The 21,015-nt window shown below is 43.2% G+C and overlaps 1 long non-coding RNA gene across 1 annotated transcript; it reads right to left on the minus strand.

Moving 5' to 3' along the window:
* Positions 1-719: 719 nt before the first annotated feature.
* Positions 720-19,606, minus strand: LOC130996971 (uncharacterized). Its single transcript, XR_009092896.1, has 3 exons — positions 19,510-19,606; positions 928-1,029; positions 720-827 (listed from the first exon to the last, which is right to left on the minus strand). It is a non-coding gene; the product is annotated as an uncharacterized LOC130996971 (long non-coding RNA).
* Positions 19,607-21,015: the final 1,409 nt, after the last annotated feature.

Consider the following 21,015-nt stretch of genomic DNA (forward strand, 5'->3'; position numbering starts at 1 on the left):
GTATATATTATCATTGTCAAAGCCTTTGTCCATGATCACATTCAATGCAAACTGCACAACCCCTTCAAACATCATATTGTTTCCAGAAGCTCTCACCTCCATTTAGCAGCCATCAAATCCTAATCATCATGATTACGCAGGAATGAATCATCCTTAATTATTCTTATTGTTTTGAGCGTGTAAGTGTCCAGTTTCAAGTTTCAACCATTTCACCGGCGGCGAATTCTAAAGAGAATTGCCCTAAATTAAATTAGGGGTAATATTATTTTTATTATTTTATTAAATGTGAGGCTATAGAGAGAAGAATGGTGGCTATCAATAGAATTACCCCTAAATAATTCTAATGGGAAATGCAAACCTTCAAAGCTACAAGTTCAAAACTTGATCTCAATCAACTAAGCAAAAAGTAGATAAACCTCACAGGGAAGCTAATATAACATAATCCGAATCTAGATTGAATTAACTTAAAAGGTTACATAAAGAAACATAGCATGTCTTGAATGATCAAAATGAAAACACGAAACTAGAATCCATTCCATATGTTCCTCAATCGCACTTTCTCCGAAAGGAGCAGCTCTCGGTGAGCCTGGCGCGGCCGCCAGTCGGTTGGCACAACACCGTCTGGCAATTTCCGCACACAACAACTGTTTGGGAGTGGCTGAACACAGTGGTTTTGCACACACATACACATATTCACACATATCAACAATCACTCAAAATCTCACAAATAATTCAACAAACTTGATTCACAATTTCACAAATCCAATTATCCAGTTTACAAAATCCGATGCAACTTACATATTGAAGCAACCCTGGCACTTGACATCCTACAACAATTACAAAAAACCAATAAAAAACAATGACAGAAAAAACTAAAAACCATAAATCAAATTAGCGAAAACGAAACCGAAATTGAAGAGAGGTTACCATGAAGAAAGAGTTAGGAGATTGCACAAGGCGCTTAAGCTTGTGCTTCCTTTTCTCAAGCTCCGCCGGTGGGTTCAACAAATCGTAGTCGTTCGAGAGAACCTATCAACAAGCACCAATTTTATCAAATAAACGAAAAATCAATCGTCATCAGCAAGAGAAATTTGCAAGAACCGCGACAAAAATACTGTTGGGAACCTTGTGGAATATCCTAACCCTTGTTTTGATGATACCAAAATTCATAGGACTTAATTGTAATAGACTAGAATTACTTTGAACTCAAGTCTTAGAGTTCGTTTCTAGTTTAGTTTGCGGTGTCGAAGACTGAAGAATGAAGACTGGAGAACGAAGGACTGAAGACTGAAGACTGCAGATACCAACTGAAGTATCAGTTGAAGAATCAGTTGAAGACTGATTACTTAATGCGCGCAATAGACTGATACTAAAGTCAAGTATCAGTTGAATATTCCTCCTCGGACTGATCTTCCAACGTTCAGAGGAAGCCACGTACTCACAAAGTACAGCCGCATTAATTGCAGAGATCTCAGGATCTTATCTCTGCAAAGGTCATTCCTATCTGGTGGTTACTTTTCAGAGACGTCACATCTCCTGTCCATCAAATAGAGTCGTTTCCACCCAGACAAGGAACCTCGAAGATTGAAGCCTCAGCCCAAATTCGAATTGCTCTCCAACGGAAGAAATCTTGATGACGTTCTACGCCAACGGATCTATTCAAGAGTTCTCCTACAAATAGCGCTCGAGGATCACTTCAACCTTCACCGATTCAACGACATAAGCTGAAGCTCTGCCGAAATTGCTACTCAGCCTAAAGCTTAATATCTCCAAAGCTTGAATCGAAGAAGAGAATTCCAAAGCCAAAATCAATCACTGCTGATTACACACATTCTCTTAGACCTTAGGCAAACCTCTGTTTACCCAGAAGCCAAAGGTCAAACTTGCTTCAAAGAACTTGTTCTTTGTAAGTATAGTTGGCACTCGTTCAAACCTCCTCCCCAAAAGAGTGTTTGAGTGATTCGGAGTTCAGGAAGGTACTCTGACTCTGAGTGAGAAGTCTTAGCACGGGTTGTGTTGAGCAGAGAAATCCGACGCGAGTGGAGCGTGGGTCCTGAAGAAGGGTTTTCTTCAGTGGTACGGTTGTGTGCACCCGGCAAGCACACGGTTTGGTTTGCAGTGCACCTGTTAAGCACTTGCGGAGTGGATTGTTGGTCTGATCAACCAACCGTGGATATAGGAAAGGGTTTTTCCGAACCACGTAAAAGTCTCTGTGTTGTTTACAGTTTTCAGTTTTACATTCTTACTTGTGTTATTTCAATTGATAAACTGAACACTGATTAACTGCAAAGAGAAACCTAATAACCAACAACGTACTCCACTGAGGCTATTGCGAAACTAAGTTTAATTTCCGCTGCGTATGATATCAGTCTGACTGATCTATCTTTTGATAGTCAGGAAGAGTGTTATCATCTGTGTCTTAGCAAACACGACTGAAGCCCTTACGTGCATCAGTTAAGTTTCAACAACTTAACTGATAACTCTTTACTGAAGAGCTTTCAGTATCAGTCGTCAACCCTGTTTGGTCAAAACTGATTTATGTAAAACAAGCGTCTTTGTTTGCATGCAAAGTTTCGTTTTGATCTCTGACTGAGATCCCTCTGATTGAGGATTTGTTGAAAATAGCCCATAGGTGTATTCTCCCCCCCATACACCTATTCGAGACCCTCTGGACCTAACAATTGGTATCAGAGTAGGTTGTTCGCAAGAACTATCTGTATCTGATTAGGTTCTAATTGAACTAGATCATTTTTCTCAAAGGTCTCGAAAAAGTTCTCTCTTTCTTTTTGTGCTTGCTATCTGTTCTATCTGCTGTTATCTGTTCTCTCTTTTTTTATGGAGACTAACCACAGCAGATTATCTTCTCTACCTATGTTTAGTATTGAAAAATACGACATATGGAAGTTTCGGCTTGAAAGCTTCCTCACCGCCCAACATTGCCGAATGTGGGAAGTCATCACCAGCGGACCAATCACCATCACCGAAACCGTCAAAAGGGTTCATGTTGATCCACAACAAGATCCTTACGATGAGGTCCAGCCCAAGCAAAAAGCAGACTTCACCACAGAAGAAAGGAAGCAAGATGAGCTAGACAACCTCGCCAAAAGCATCATCTCCGGCACCGTTCCCGACAAGCATGTCATGAAGATCATCAAGTGCGGAACTGCAAAGGAGATGTGGGACATTCTGGAAAAAATGTGCGTAGGTTCCGAGGAAATCAAGGAGAATAAGCTATCCATAGCTTGCCAGAAGTTCGACTCCTTCCTCATGCTCAAGAATGAATCTGTCGAGGAAATGGAACTTAGATTCAATCAAATCTTGAATGAAGTTCAATCCATTTCCAAAGACAAATACACTCAACGAGAAATCAACCTGAAGATTCCTCGAGCACTGCCACGAGGAGAATGGCAGATCTACTTAGTCGCTCATCAGCATAAGCCTGGATTCAGTCAGCTCCCGACAAACAAGCTTTTCTCCGATCTCATGGCAAATGAGTTCGACCTTCTGAGAAATCTTGGAAACAAGAAGGCTGGAGGATCAGACGAAGATGGTCCCTCAACCTCAAGAGGAGTTACACTGAAAGCCTCAACAAGAGAAGGCAAGAAGCAGATCAAGGAACCAACGGAACTCAACCCTGAGGACTTCTTCAGTCAATATGCTTTGTTGACTGAAAGATTCAACAAGATGGAGTCCAAGTTCCGGAAGTACAGAAGGTTCCACAAGCAGCACTACAAAGGAAAGGAAAGAGAAAACAACTCCAGACATTCCACAGATCGAAGCGGAAAAAGGAAGTCAGCCGCTTACGACATCAAAGACATGGAATGCTTTGGATGTAGAAAGAAAGGGCACTTTCGAAATGAATGCCCTGATCTGACTCAAGCTGAGCGCAGAGAGCTGAAAGCTAAGAAAGATCGCAGCTTTTCGAAGAAGAAAGCGATGGTTGCTGATGATGCTGATTCTTCCAAAGACACATCAGAATCATCCGACTTCGACAGTTCCAGCTCAGACGATGAGAGCCGAGCCCTGATGGCCAATGAATCAGAAAGCGTGGCTGACAACAGCTACGACAATGGAATGAATGGCTCAGAGGTAATCTCTCATTCAAAAACTCCTTATACTGATAACTTCCTGATGCTTTCAAGAGACCACTCAGAATCTGGAGATAGCTCATCCGATGAGACTGACAAGTTTGATCAGCTCATGACTGATCACTGTCAGTTGAGGAAAATGTTCGAAGATCTCCTCAAGCAGAATCAGAAAATGGACAAGGAGATCAATGATGAACGAGCTAGAAATCAGACAATCATCTACTTTCCGGATGAAACTTGTCTTGATCAGCTAATCATGGAGAACAGCCGACTGGAGGAAAAGCTCAGAATCTCCAACTCAGAATGTGAGAGAGCATCTCATGAGATCAAGAGGCTCAATCACAAGCTGGAAGAAACAGTCAAGAACTGCATGATGCAGTCTCCCATGATGAGCAACTTTCCATCGAAAGGTCTTGTTAAAAGCATTGGAGGAAAGGTTGCAGCTGACAAAGGAAAGAAGATCATGATCATTTCAAAGGACGATCCTTCTGAAATCACAACATCAGAATAATCAAGAGATCATGATATGGATGAAGTTCGCAAACGCAGACTGATGGCAAGATCAAATGTTCCACCTCCACGGAGCTACAGACGAGCAAAGGAGGCCCCCAATCAGATCATCTTACTGAGAAGACTGGAAAGCAGATTTCAGTCAAAGATCGGGAAAGGAACATCAGGAATCAAGAAGAATCTTCCTCACCAGTCCAGGGGGAAGAAAGGCCACATCAGTCAGAGACTGACATCAGTTCAGTTTCAGAAAGAACAACATCCATGGAGACCAAACAATGTTGAGTCCAGTCGAGCTAAGCGACATCCACGACGACAAGCAACTGGACATCAAATGACTCGTGTCACACGACATCAGTCAAGTCTCCATAAGTCTGCAAAGACACGAGTATCTCAAGGAAGATACTTCGTTGAGCAAAGAAGACCTCAACCACTCATCAGACATAACTCCTACAAGAGTGAGGCCTTCAAAGGAAATTCTCAACAGAAGAATGCTCGTGTGCCAACTGAAGCGCCAACAATGTCAATCAGACAATCAACAAAGCGCAAGAGATCAGCCAGACCAACTCTGAAGCAGATATGGGTTCCAAATGGAACTCGAGCTAACATCGAAGGACCCAAGCTTGATTGGGTGCCTGAAGCAACTCTTCCTTGCAGGTCAATGTCAGGAAACACAAAAAGAAGGAAGAGGTTAAAGCTTCAATCAGAACGTGGTATCTGGATAGTGGCTGCTCGAAGCACATGACGGGCTACAAAGAATATCTATCTCAATATGTTGAGAAAGCTGGATCCAAAGTTGCATTCGGATACAACTCAATCGGAGAAATAAAAGGCTACGGTGTGCTCAACATGGGTAACGCCAGTATCAGTAATGTTAGCTTTGTTTCTGGTCTTAAACATAATCTGTTGTCTGTAAGTCAATTTTGTGACATCGGTTTCACAGTGAAGATCAAGAAGGATGAATTCACTGTTAGAAACAATCAAAAGAAGGTGGTTCTGAAAGGATTCAGACAAGGGAGTCTCTACTTCGTTTCATGGGAAGACAGTCCACCAGAAACATGCCTCATCAGCAAGAGCAGCTCGGAGCTCAACTGGCTGTGGCACAAGAGACTCAACCATCTCAACTTCAAGACGATCAACATGCTTGCTAAACATCAACTGGTAGAAGGTCTCCCTTCTATTGTGTTCTAGAAGAAGCAAGAATGTGAAGCATGCCAAAGAGGAAAGCAGACGCGAATGTCATTCAAGTCAAAGTCAGGACACTCCTCTGAAAGAATTCTGCATCTACTTCACATGGATCTGTTTGGCCCTATCACTCCAAGAAGCTACAACGGTAGGAAGTTCACCTTAGTAGTTGTGGATGACTATTCACGATATACTTGGGTTATCTTTCTCTTCAAGAAAAAAGAGACACTGGAGGAACTGCCAAAGCTGCTGAGAAGACTGAGCGTTGAAAAGGAAGTCAACATCATCAGCATCAGATCAGATCGTGGGACTGAGTTCCTCAATACTGTCATTCGTGAGTATTGTGATGAACAAGGAATCAGTCATCAAAATTCTGCAGCAAGAACACCACAGCAGAACGGAGTTGCAGAAAGAAGAAATCGGTCTTTGAAGGAAGCAGCAAGGACGATGCTAGCCGAATCAAAACTCCCCTTGAAGTTTTGGGCCGAAGCAGTCAACAACGCATGCTACACGCAGAATCGCTCCTTCCTCACTCAGAGACATGGAAAAACTCCATACGAGCTATGGAAGAACAGAAAGCCTTCGATTGCCTACTTTCATGCTTTCGGTTCTAAGTGTTTCATCCACAATAATGAAAAGAAGAGGTTAAACACTTTCGATAGCAACGCTGATCCATGTGTCTTCCTTGGATACTCTGGAACAGAACGTTCAAGCAAAGCCTATCGAGTGTTTAATTCTCAAACTCTTTGTGTTGAAGAAACACCTCATGTGATCTTTGATGAGTCTACAGATGATTTCAGGAAACAAGAAGCTGAAAAGTGTGTTCAGAACACTGAAGGTTCCAAAGCTGAAATCCACAACACCGAGCCCTCTACTGTCTTGGTGTGGGGACCAGGCAAAGATGAAGATACTGAGAAGCTTCAGTATCAAAAGATCAGCCAAAGGTCTGAAGTTCAGACTGGAGCCAATGCAGATGGCATCAGTCAAGGGGGAACTCCAGTTGCTGAAGAAAGAGTTGAACGTGCAGAAGCAGCTCCAGCTCAACTCTCCCCTGCTCCAGAAAGTGCTCAACATCAGAACCATTCTGACCGAAGAAGCCCCACCATCTCCAGAAGAGATCAAGAAGTATCGAAGATGGTTTGAACTCCACTCAAAGGAGAACATCATTGGAAAACCATCAGATGGCGTCAAGACTCGGAGATCAATGTGCAACCTCGTCTTCGACATCAATCAGAACTGCATCAAAGGATACAGTCAAGAAGAAGGAATCGACTACGACGAGACGTTCGCACCAGTTGCCAGATTGGAAGCAGTCAGACTCTTCTTAGCCTTCGCAGCTCACAAAGGTTTCAAGGTACACCAAATGGATGTCAAGTGTGCATTTCTCAATGGAGTGCTCACAGATGAAGTCTATGTGGAACAACCTCCAGGGTTTGAGATTGCTGGACCAGAAAAGGTGTACAAGCTGAAGAAAGCGCTCTATGGATTGAAGCAAGCACCAAGAGCGTGGTATGATACTCTCTCGGAGTATCTTGTTGAACAAGGTTTCAAGAAAGGATCTGTGGACAGAACTCTGTTCACTATCAAAGAAGGAGAAGATCTCTTGATTGTTCAGATTTATGTCGATGACATAATTTTCGGATCCAAATCCGAACGCATGTGCAAGAAGTTTGCTGACATCATGACCAACAAGTTCCAAATGTCCATGATGGGAGAAATGAATTTCTTTCTCGGATTGCAAGTCAAGTAGACTGACGAAGGAATACTGATCAGTCAGTCCAAGTATGCCAAGGAACTGATAGCCAAGTTCGGTATTCAGCACATGAAATCAGTCAAGATCCCAATGAACACAAACTGGAAAGTTGATCTAGGTTCAGAAGAAAAATCTGTCTCTTCGACGAAGTACAGAGAAATAATTGGATCTTTGTTGTATTTGACTGCGAGCAGACCAGACATCGCATTTGCTGTCGGGGTATGTGCAAGATATCAATCAGATCCAAAGGAAGCTCATTTGGATGCAGCAAAGCGTATACTAAGATATCTCAAAGGCACACCCAATTTAGGATTGTGGTATTCAGCAGACGACGACATCAAGCTCACCGGATATTCAGACTCAGACTTCGGTGGATGCAAGCTTGATCGCAAATCAACCTCCGGAACATGTCAATTCCTAGGCAACAAGCTCATCTCATGGTTTTCAAAGAAGCAGACTTTAGTCGCCACCTCTACAACTGAAGCTGAATATGTTGCTGTCGGAAGCTGCTGCTCACAAATCCTGTGGTTAGTCCATGAGTTGAAGGACTATGAGATCGACGAAAAGGAAGTTCCTATCTATTGCGACAGCTCCAGCGCTATTGCAATCTCCCAGAATCCAGTTCATCACACCAGAGTTAAGCATATTGCTATTCGACATCACTTCATCCGTGATCATGTCGAAAAAAAGAATATCTCTGTAGAATGGATTCCCACTGCTATTCAGAGAGCAGACCTGCTGACCAAGGCTCTTCCAGAAGAGAGGTTCAATGATCTGTGTGGAAAGATCGGCCTCATCAACCCTGAAGAGTGATGCTGTGTTTGAAGACCTTCTCAAATAGTCATGCTGACTGGTGGTCAACCAACTGCTGATTCTACGATCACCGACGTGGAAAGCAATGAAGTCAGAACGCTCATCTGAAGAAGAAGTCATCCTGATGATTCAACCAGGATCTAGTGGTATCAACTGACTACAATGTTCAGTTGATCAGTAAGTATTTTAAAAGCTTACTTTTAAAATCAGTTATTTCAGTTCAGAAGTTTTGAGTTTCAGTTCAAAATCTTTCTCTAACTGATCAGTTTCTTTCAAAAACTTTAACTGGTTGTTGGAAAATGGAATATCCGAGAAGGACAAGTATTTTAAAGGGAAAATCTATTTTGATTGAACTTGTCCTGATCTTTTACCAAAAATCTTTCCAACCTTTTTGCCTCTGTGATAAAATTTCTTGAGAAGCTCATTGACATGACAGAATGCAATGATGCATCTCACCTTTTTGAAGTCTCAGTCCCCCGCAGTGAAGGCGGACGTGAATTTTTCTTCAAATACACTTTAGGCACAGTTTTCGAAAAACTTTTCATCTTCTTACATGGTTCACGTCTTGTCTATTTATACCATGTTGTCTTCACGATTTTTCTGCATCAACTAACAACTCTCCACAGCCTTCACTGTGAGAAAAACTTTCAATCTTTCCAAAGTTGCAGAGAAAAATTGTTCCGACTAAAGGAGAAATCTATGACTGCAAAGTCATGGAGTGGAAGAATGACGCTCACATACCTGGTCTTCACCGGACCCTTCCACTGGATCTCAACGTCTCTCCGACGTCAAAGTTTGCTCTACCCTCACTTGTATCCAGCGAAGTGAGTGTCTTCTATCCTCATGCCCGGTGCATCGGTTTGAAGTACCTGTCTGAAATAGGATAGACTTCATCGTCTTCACCAAAAGGCCTCTCGCCTTTTGTGGAGCTTCGATGCGGAGCAACAACAATGAGCAAGAGCTCGTTGTCAATCGGCGCTACGTCAACAGTGGAATCCTCACAGCTACCACTGAATTGACGTCCCCTCACCTCTCCAAACCTCTGCTTCTCTTCTTGTCTCCCTCATCATCTCACTCTTCTTCCTAACCTCCTTCTAAGCCTTCGCCTTCTGCATCCCCAATAACCCCAATATCTTCCTCATACGAACTTACCTTCGCATGCTCTTCGCTTCCTTCTTAGGTTCGTCCTTCTTTTTTATGTTGCCAAAAATGGGGAAAGAAGATAAACCATCAGAAACGAACTTAAGTTGGTTAAGCAACATGATCATCTGATTTCATCCGATGATCATGAGGAAGATTAACCAAGAGGTAAAGTAAAGACCTCAAATCAACGGAAAACAAGTGAGAGTGGAACAAGCTTAGGAACATGAAGACACGAAGACAGAAGATGAAGATCAAGAAGTTCAAGGCGCAGCCAAGCAGACTGCTGGAGTCCATGGGTTCCCCATGTTGTTTTTGTTTTTCTTTTTACTCCAATGTAAGTCTTGCTCTGTACCTCGACTGATGGCTTATCAGTCTTTTATTAATGAAAATAACTTCTTTTTGATCTCAACCTGAAGACAATGACTTTTTGTCCAGGCTCTGATTATGTTTTTTTGTCTTCTCCTTGTTCTGTTTTAGAACTGTTTCGTTCTTAACTCTAAGTACAAGTTTTTAGGTTCTATTGTTAAGGGGGAACTGTTTTCAACCCAGTTTTAGAACTTGTACTGTGAGTTCAGTCTTTTTGGTGTCTAGAAATGTTGTGTGGTTTTGGCATCATCAAAAAGGGGGAAATTGTTGGGAACCTTGTGGAATATTGACTCATCCTAAAACACCTAGCGGATGGACTCGAATTTATACGAGGTCGTCCTAGGGCGGTAAGGTGACTCAAGTCGTCTCACACGGAAGGCTTAGCAGGGCTCTAATTGTGTTACTCACAAGAAACTGAAAGAAAACCTAAACACTCTAATCAGGTAGTTGGGTCTGACACTCTCTCTCGATTAACTAATGCATAATTAAAATAAAGCATATAAATCTATCTAGGCGAAAGATAGGAAGCAAATTAAGAACGCAGGAAACTAATAAACCAAGGGTTCTAACTAGCAATGTAGAAAGTAATAGTTAAATCAACAATCATAAACAACGATTATCTAGGCGAGATAAAAGAACAAGCAATTCATCAAATGAACTCGAAGCAACAATAATCTATGCAAAGGAAATAGACTAGCATTTAATCCTATAGAAAACATAAACTGAGTCTTACAGCGAGTACGATCCAAATCTTCAATCCAAAGTAATGGAAACTAACATAATCTTCAATCCACAAAGCCAAAAGATGTTTGTTGATGTTTGAACTACTCTAAAACTAGGAAAACAAAGGTAAAATCGCCTGGAGGCTGCTGAGGTCGAAAAGTGTGGTGAAAAACCCTAAAAATGGGCTTTTAAATGGAAGAAACGTAACTGCCGAAATTACACAGGGACGGCGGGATCAACTCCAGCGGGATCGATGCCAGCGGGATCAAGGCCAGCGGGGTCGGAAGCGCCAGAGGAATCGCGGCGAGCAGGGAAGTCTCCCCGAGCAGAGGAATCGCGGCGAGCAGGGAAGTCTCCCCGAGCAGAGGAATCGCGGCGAGCATGGAAGTCTCCTCGAGCAGAGGAATCGCGGCGAGCAGGGAAGTCTCCCCGAGCAGAGGAATCGCGGCGAGCATGGAAGTCTCCCCGAGCAGAGGAATCGAGGCGAGCAAGGAAGTTTCCCCGCTGCCAGAGGAATCGTTCCCTGCTGCCAGAGGAATCGCTTCGAGCAGGGAAGTCGCCCCGAGCAGATAATTCGAAGCCCTCCAGAGCAGCGAATTCAAATGTCCAACACCGTGGACAGCGGCTGCCGTGGGACGGCACCGCCGTGGCCTGCCTTCGCTGATTTCTCCCAGATTTGCACAGCGCGCGCCGTGGGGCTACGGCCGGCGTCTTGACGGCGGCCGCCGTGACACGGCGGCGGCCGTGAGCTTGCTTCCAAAAATTGCTCGAAACGATGCCAAAAACGCTCAACAACTCCCGAATCCTGCGCACGACAGTAGTACACCCAAATAGTCATCGAGCACGTGAAAAATAGAGCAAAACGATAAGAAACACGCTCGAATGCATAGCAGAAAACTCGCAAATACTACCCAAAAATGAGGTAAACAACCCCCCCACACTTAAATCCTTGCTTGTCCTCAAGCAACAATCACAACATCAACAGAAAATCCACAAGCGATTCTTCTCACCAAGCAAAACACCAACCAAACCAAGTCCTTCAAGATATCAATGTCCCCAATCAAGTGTTCAAAGTTAAGGTTTAAAAATGCAACAACAAGATGAAACAACTCAATCCGATCAGACCCAATTCTCCGCTAGGGGTGAATTTCCTAATGCAATTTCCTTTACAATCATATCTCGTTCCTTTTTCACATTCTTTCATTCTTCTCACATCTCACTTCTCTTTTTTTTTTGGGTCAAGTTATTTTCGCTCTTAATAGATAGGCCATGATTCACGAGATTGAACTTTTGGAGGTGATCCAAAATATTCTCGTGTGGTTACCCATGCTCATAATGATGCCATCAGAAGAGCAGAGACCCAGAGCTATCAAAAACTCAACAACCAACCATAAATTTCAACACAGAGAAAGATATTAGGATATTGCACTGAAAACACTCCCCCTAGCATCTACCGGACAAATCACGTCAAGAGTTGCTCATCAAGGTGTTGCATCTAAACATTAAACTAATTACACCATATTGGGAACAAATCAATCATAAAGGACAAGGACAACAAACAACACGAAACACAACCCAAAATCGCCAATGAACCACTATCAACATGCGATGCACTTAAAAACAAACATGAAATCAAGACAAGGGGACCATTCGCCCCAACACAATAAAGCCCAAGAACACAACAAGAAGACACCCACAGGATTTACAAATACCAACAAACACCCCCCCACACTTAAAATCTGGCACTGTCCTCAGTGCAAACAAAAAGAGGGGTGAAAGAGGAAACTTCCCTAAATACCGATCCAGTGGTGAGTCTGTAATGTCCCACGATGTCTGCCTCTCTCTCATCCAAAGAACAAGCAGTCTCCAACGCAACAACCTGCACCAAACAATAAAAGCAACAAAACACAACACAAACGAAACGAAATAAAAACGAAACAAGAAAAGCAAGAAAACATGGGTTGCCTCCCATGCAGCGCTAGATTTTAAGTCGCCAGCCCGACTAAGAGAACCCCTTAACCAAAATCCGATTGGAGCTCCAGCTGCCTTAGCGCTCTTGTAAACACATCTTCTTGAATTGCAGCTGCGGGTCCTCCAAATGAGTCCTCCATGCTCATATCCTGGGATGGCCCTCTATCCACACATCCAATGAAATTGAGTGACCCAACCTCATCTAGCTTCTCTTCCAATAGCAAGGCACACAGAAAGCCTTGCTCTTTATCATCTTCCTCTTGTATCTTATCCAAGAATTCTCTCTCAACCTCACTTTCATCTTGCAAGTTAGCAAGAAATTCTTCCACGATCTCGTCCTCTTCCTGTAGCTTATTAAGGAAGTCCTGCACAATACAATCCTCATCCAAAGCATCAAATGTTTCAACATAAGAGCAGATTTGAATTAGGGAGTGGGGGTAGTAGGTTTTTTTTTATCAAAAACAGAGAATGTTACCGCTCTACCTGCCCCTACCATACTTACAGTTCCCGTACCCACATCGATGCGAGTATGAGTGGTAGCCATAAAGGGTCGGCCAAGTAGCACGAGATGCCCATTCTGAAGGAATATTAAATTGAATTAATACTCGATTGCCCGATGATCGTTTCTTGGATTATTATTAATTCATCATACAACGATTAATTCCTAACATGCTCCTATGAATTTAACAGCTGCACACAGGTGTTAGGAAAACTTACTTGAGAATCGGATGCACAGATGGTTGATGATCGCGTCGAATGATTCAGACTCCAGCTCTGATCTTCTCGACTGTATCCCGCTCAATTCCCAACGTTGGATGGACAACGAACTATGAGAACTCCCAAGACAGAAAAGCCAATCACGTTATGCGCCCCCTCTCTGCTCTCAAAACCCTAATTTTTGATCAGTGTATTTTCCTGAGAGCTGACAGCTGTATTTAATAATACAGAAAGAAGAGTGGGGCGCCAGTTTTAGGGTGTAGGCGTTTTTCTGCCCTACTTGGGCTAGGAGACATTGGGCCAGCCCAGGGACCAGATACAAGGAATAAAGATGGGCCTCAAATAAATTAATTTATCTATGGTCAGCCCAGACCATAATTAATTTATAAATATCAGTTCATTCCACTAGAGAACCGATACTGACTTACCCCTTTATTGCCGGTGATGAGTCGGGGCTTGTATTTAGACTTATTAAATCTCCGTATTTAAAATATCCGACATCCATTAATTAATTAGAGCTCTGACAGCTTAAATTAATTAATCTCTTAATAATTCCTTAAGCAGTACCACTCAATCTTTATTATTACGCCTGAACTTAATCAACCTGCAGGGTTTAGCGTAATAAACCTTATTGAGCTCCTTAAGGGGATGTCATTATCCTATACCGGATACGGGTACTAATACAGATAATCAAATATCATATATTAACCGCTATCACCCAAGATACAGACTACTCGAGTTAGTATTTAACTCTCGCCCATAGTAAGTCAAAGTGATATACGAATTAACATATATATCTGAATACTTATTAGTATTAAGATTTATGAGTCACCGAGATCTTGATTCTTCACTTAAGTCAGATAGAAGAATACATCTCAACTGTTGGTCCTATCAATACGTAATGACGTACCAGTATAGACAAGTAGCCAAGACAAACTACTTCCATCTATACTGCAGCCTAAACCAATAACTTGTCCTAGAGTTATTTCGGCTGTGATCATATTATATCTCTTAAGGTTATTCCAATTATATGGTCTTCTGTGATCTACAACACACCATATAATCTACTTATACAGAGATAAAGAACATACATATGCAATCATGAACACAATCAGATAGGAGATAAGAATAGTGAATAACAGGAATCATTGTATACAAGCATAAAGTTCTTGCTTTCAGTATACAAATCCAACACATTCTCGCCTCTAATCCCTTTTCTCACATCCAGGACAACAAAATCAGCCAAAACTCTAATCCCCCTCACGACAACCTCAACATCCTCAACAAGGCCTCGTGGGCTGCTAATGGAGCCGTCAGCTAGCTCTATCTTAATATTCGTGCATTTCAGCTCTTTGTTTCCCAATTTCTCAAAAATATCAAGCGGCATCAAATTGATTGTCGCGCCCAAATCAAGCATTCCCAAAACCTTTTCAACCCCACCTAAGCTAATATCAAAAATAAAACTACCTGGATCTCCTTGCTTGGGTGGTGGTTGTTCTGGTGCAACAGTGACAGGTGGCAGTGGCTCATTGGGGAATTGGGTAGCCTTGATTGCTTGCACGGTTTTGCTTCTCCATTTCCCCATGGTTATTGGGGCATTCTCCTTGATTACCGCCACGGCATGAGCTTGATGCGGCTGTTGGTCCTGGTTTGGGAACTTCCCAGTTGGTTGTTCTTGCTGCAGCTGATTCAAGGCTCCTGTTAGTTGCCCAACTGTAGTCTCGAGGCGCTTGATGGTAGCACTCTGAGCCTCCATCGCCTGTTTGCTAGCTTGCATGAAAGCTTGCATCTGATCTTCAAATAAGGGGCCTGGAGGTTGGTGCTGCTGAGGTGGGTAGAGTTGCTGCGGTGGTTGTTGTTGCTGATATGGTTGAGGGTAATGCTGCTGCTGAGGGAATGAGGGCTGTTGTTGAGATGGGTAGAACTGCTGCTGGTTCTGATACCCCAATTGCTGTGGAGGTCGGGGGAACTGATTGCCTTGGTTTGATCCCGACCCTTGGCCAGGAGCTTGGTTCCTCCATCCCGAATTCTGCTCATTTCTCCAACCCGAGTTGGAGCTTTGTTGCCCTTGTTTAAAGATGGGCCTCTGTTCAAATTGAGGCCTCCCCGAATAGCCTTGAGCAGCATAGACCTCTACTTCTCCTTCAGGTGTAGATTCCCCCATTCGATGGCACGCGTTGATTCCATGGCCAAATTCGCCACATATGCCACAACCTTCTGCTGGTGGCGCGCGAACGGGTGGAGTCTCCACCTGGTTCATCGTGAGGTGTTGTACTTGCCTCATCAAGTCCGCTACCTGCTTCTGAAGCTCATTGTTTGGAGCCACTGCATTCGCATCAACCCTCCTTCCTCTTACCGACTTTTGTTGAGAACTCGCGGCAAGTGTGTCGAAGATCTCCTTGAGCTCATCAGCTGTCTTCCGGGCAATGTTGCCCCCTGCTGTACTGTCCACCATAAACTGTGCCGTCTGAATCAATCCGTCATAGAAGAACTGCATCAACATGACGGGTGCTAACTGGTGCTGTGGGCACTGGCGGAGGAGCTCTTGGAATCTCTCCCAAGCTTCGTGGAGAGGCTCGTCAGCTCCTTGCATGAAGTTCATTATCTGGCTCCTAATCTCCTGTGTCTTGTGATTAGGGTAGTACTTGAGCATGAACTTCTCACACGCCTCTCCCCATGTAGTGATGGAGTTCGGTGGCAAGGACAATAACCACGTTCTCGCCCGGTCCTTGAGTGCATAAGGTAAGCACTTGAGTCTCAACTGATCCTCGGTGAGTTCCAGCAGTGGGAAGGTCTGCACTTGAGTGCAGAAATCACGGATGAACTGTAAGGCGTCCTCACTGGGCATCCCATGAAAGAGCGGCAACAGGTTTGAATCGTTGGGCTTCAGATTGTAATTTCGGACTGCTGTGGGAAGCACTATCGCTGAAGTGCTAGTGTTCCCAATGACCGGCCTGGAGAAATCTCCCATGTACTGTACATTCTGCTCCGCCATGGCTTCTTGGTCAGGATTAGGCCGAGCTTCTTCTTCTCCTTCAGAATGCACTGACAGTGTATCCTCAACGGCTTCCAGAATGGGGTTGGAAGCGATTCTCTCTTCACAGTCTTCCTCTCGAGACTGTGATTCCACAAGGTTTCTCGAACTGGACTCGGACTCCTCCTCCAGGCTTAAAAAGACCTCACGAGGTCGGTGAATATTGTCGTAGTAAGGTGCAAGCTTTCTCTTCAAGCTTCTGCGTCCTTGCATACACAACACGAACAAACAAATCAAACGCACCGGAGGGAGAAAAAAAATAACCGAGTTAAAAGAAAGAACAAAAATAAACACGGAAAACAAATGCAACACAATCAAATGCCTAAAGCCTTCCCCGACAACGGTGCCAAAATTGGACTCATCCTAAAACACCTAGCGGATGGACTCGAATTTATACGAGGTCGTCCTAGGGCGGTAAGGTGACTCAAGTCGTCTCACACGGAAGGCTTAGCAGGGCTCTAATTATGTTACTCACAAGAAACTGAAAGAAAACCTAAACACTCTAATCAGGTAGTTGGGTCTGACACTCTCTCTCGATTAACTAATGCATAATTAAAATAAAGCATATAAATCTATCTAGGCGAAAGATAGGAAGCAGATTAAGAACGCAGAAAACTAATAAACCTAGGGTTCTAACTAGCAATCTAGAAAGTAATAGTTAAATCAACAATCATAAACAACGATTATCTAGGCGAGATAAAAGAACAAGCAATTCATCAAATAAACTTGAAGCAACAATAATCTATGCAAAGGAAATAGACTAACATTCAATCCTATAGAAAACATAAACTGAGTCTTATAGCGAGTACGATCCAAATCTTCAATCCAAAGTAATGGAAACTAACATAATCTTCAATCCACAAAGCCAAAAGATGTTTGTTGATGTTTGAACTACTCTAAAACTAGGAAAACAAAGGTAAAATCGCCTGGAGGCTGCTGAGGTCGAAAAGTGTGGTGAAAAACCCTAAAAATGGGCTTTTAAATGGAAGAAACGTAACTGCCGAAATTACACAGGGACGGCGGGATCAACTCCAGCGGGATCGACGCCAGCGGGATCAAGGCCAGCGGGGTCGGAGGCGCCAGAGGAATCGCGGCTCTCCTGACCAGAGGAATCACGGCGATCAGGGAAGTCTCCCCGAGCAGAGGAATCGCGGGGAGCAGGGAAGTCTCTCCGAGCAGAGGAATCGCGGCGAGCAGGGAAGTCTCCCCGAGCAGAGGAATCGCGGCGAGCATGGAAGTCTCCCCGAGCAGAGGAATCGAGGCGAGTAAGGAAGTTTCCCCGCTGCCAGAGGAATCACTCCCTGCTGCCAGAGGAATCGCTTCGAGCAGGGAAGTCGTCTCGAGCAGAGAATTCGAAGCCCTCCAGAGCAGCGAATTCAAAGGTCCAACACCGTAGACAGCGGCCGTCGTGGGACGGCGCCGCCGTGGCCTGCCTTCGCTGATTTCTCCCAGATTTGCACAGCGCGCGCCGTGGGGCCGTGGCCGGCGTCTTGACGGCGGCCGCCGTGACACGGCGGCCGCCGTGAGCTTGCTTCCAAAAATTGCTTGAAACGATGCCAAAAACGCTCAACAACTCCCGAATCCTGCGCACGACAGTAGAACACCCAAATAGTCATCGAGCACGTGAAAAATAGAGCAAAACGATAAGAAACACGCTCGAATGCATAGCAGAAAACTCGCAAATACTACCCAAAAATGAGGTAAACAAATATCCTAACCTTTGTTTTGATGATACCAAAATTCATAGGACTTAATTGTAATAGACTAGAATTACTTTGAACTCAAGTGTTAGAGTTCGTTTCTAGTTTAGTTTGCGGTGTCGAAGACTGAAGACTGAAGACTGAAGAACGAATGACTGAAGACTGAAGACTGCAGATACCAACTGAAGTATCAGTTGAAAAATCAGTTGAAGACTGATTACTTAATGCGCGCAATTGACTGATACTAAAGTCAAGTATCAGTTGAATATTCCTCCTCAGACTGATCTTCCAACGTTCAGAGGAAGTCACGTACTCACAAAGTACAGCCGCATTAAATGCAGAGATCTCAGGATCTTATCTCTGCAAAGGTCATTCCTATCTGGTGGTTACTTTTCAGAGACGTCACATCTCCTGTCCATCAAAGAGAGTCGTTTCCACCCAGACAAGGAACCTCAAAGATTGAAGCCTCAGCCCAAATTCGAATTGCTCTCCAACGGAAGAAATCTTGATGACGTTCTACGCCAACGGATCTATTCAAGAGTTCTCCTACAAATAGCGCTCGATGATCACTTCAACCTTCACCGATTCAACGACATAAGCTGAAGCTCTGCCGAAATTGCTACTCAGCCTAAAGCTTAATCTCTCCAAAGCTTGAATCGGAGAAGAGAATTCCAAAGCCAAAATCAGTCACTGCTGATTACAAACATTCTCTTAGACCTTAGGCTTTGTAAGTATAGTTGGCACTCGTTCAAACCTCCTCCCCAAAAGAGTGTTTGAGTGATTCGGAGTTCAGGAAGGTACTCTGACTCTGAGTGAGAAGTCTTAGCACGGGTTGTGTTGAGCAGAGAAATCCGACGCGAGTGAAGCGTGGGTCCTGAAGAAGGGTTTTCTTCAGTGGTACGGTTGTGTGCACCCGGCAAGCACACGGTTTGGTTTGCAGTGCACCTGTTAAGCACTTGCGGAGTGGATTGTTGGTCTGATCAACCAACCGTGGATATAGGAAAGGGTTTTTCCGAACCACGTAAAAGTCTCTGTGTTGTTTACAGTTTTCAGTTTTACATTCTTACTTGTGTTATTTCAATTGATAAACTGAACACTGATTAACTGCAAAGAGAAACCTAATACCCAACAACGTGCTCCATCGAGGCTATTGCGAAACTAAGTTTAATTTCCGCTGCGTATGATATCAGTCTGACTGATCTATCTTTTGATAGTCAGGAAGAGTGTTATCATCTGTGTCTTAGCAAACACGACTGAAGCCCTTACGTGCATCAGTTAAGTTTCAACAACTTAACTGATAACTCTTTACTGAAGAGCTTTCAGTATCAGTCGTCAACCCTGTTTGGTCAAAACTGATTTCTGTAAAACAGACGTCTTTGTTTGCATGCAAAGTTTCGTTTTGATCTCTGACTGAGATCCCTCTGATTGAGGATTTGTTGAAAATAGCCCATAGGTGTATTCCCCCCCCCCCCATACACCTATTCGAGACCCTCTGGACCTAACAAATACCATCTTTGCTGTTGAATCGGGGCAAGACGGGAGAGAGAGAGGAGGCAATGGCGTCGCGTTCTGCTAAATTAAGTAGGGTTTTAGGTGTATTTGGGCGTTTCTCTGTTGGGCCAAATACTACAGATAAATCTATGCAAATTTGGGGATCCTATTGGGCCGATGCAGAAATCAATTTACAGTAATTCGATTTTGTAGTTTACGAATAAATGTTTGTACAAAAATAAACTGTTACATGAACTAATGATGCAATTACTCTGATATTGAAAGAGCCTAAAACTATAATTCTCTTACGGATTAATAGCATTTTTGTCACTATAACCTCTTATATAAAATAATAATAATAAATTATTATAAATTTACTATTTTATTCTACAATTTATAGCCTCTAAATTAAATTCTTATTTTTGTATAACCCCCAACCTCAGCCTTTGACGATAGAAATCCTATTTTATGCAACTATTTCATGAGTCTCTGGACTCTAAATTAAATCCATATCTTAATTCCAACCTTGTATGTTATAGAATCGTGAAGCTTATTGCTTAAAAAATATACTAAAGTTTAATGCTTTTGGCGAGGTTGTCTAGCTCATCTTGCTTCCTTTCTTCGGTGGTGAAGTCTGCTTTTTGCTTGGGCTGGACCTCATCGTAAGGATCTTGTTATGGATCAACAGGAACCCTTTTGACGGTTTCGATGATGGTGATCGGTCCGCTGGTGATGACTTCCCACATTCGACAATGTTGGGCGGTGAGGAAGCTTTCAAGCCGAAACTTCCACATGTCGTATTTTTCAATACTAAACATAGGTAGAGAAGATAATCTGTTGTGGTTAGTCTCCATCAAAAAAGAGAGAACAGATAACAACACATAGAACAGATAGCAAGCACAAAAAGAAAGAGAGAACTTTTTCGAGACCTTTGAGAAAAAGGATCTAGTTCAATTAGAACCTAATCAGATACAGAATGTTCTTGCGAACAACCTGCTCTGATACCAATTGTTAGGTCCTGGGGGTCTCGAATAGGTGTATGGGGGGGATACACCTATGGGCTATTTTTAACAAACCTCAATCAGAGGGATCTCAGTCAGAGATCAAAACGAAACTTTTACATGCAAACAAAGACGCCTGTTTTACTGAAATCAGTTTTGACCAAACAGAGTTGACGACTGATACTGAAAGCTCTTCAGTAAAGAGTTATCAGTTAAGTTGCTGGAACTTAACTGATGCAAGTAAGGGCTTCAGTCGTGTTTGCGAAAACAGAGATGATAACACTCTTCCTGACTATCAGAAGATAGATCAGTCAGACTGATATCATACGCAGCGGAAATTAAACTTAGTTTCGTAATAGCCTCGGTGGAGCACGTTGTTGGTTATGGTTGCTCTTTGCAGTTAGTCAGTGTTCAGTTTTATCAAATAAAATAACACAAGTAAGAAAGTAAAACTGAAAGCTGTAAACAACACAGAGACTTTTACGTGGTTCGAAAAAACCCTTTCCTACATCCACGGTTGGTT

This window comes from Salvia miltiorrhiza, chromosome 8 (assembly GCF_028751815.1).
Source record: "Salvia miltiorrhiza cultivar Shanhuang (shh) chromosome 8, IMPLAD_Smil_shh, whole genome shotgun sequence".
Classification (NCBI taxonomy): domain Eukaryota; kingdom Viridiplantae; phylum Streptophyta; class Magnoliopsida; order Lamiales; family Lamiaceae; genus Salvia; species Salvia miltiorrhiza.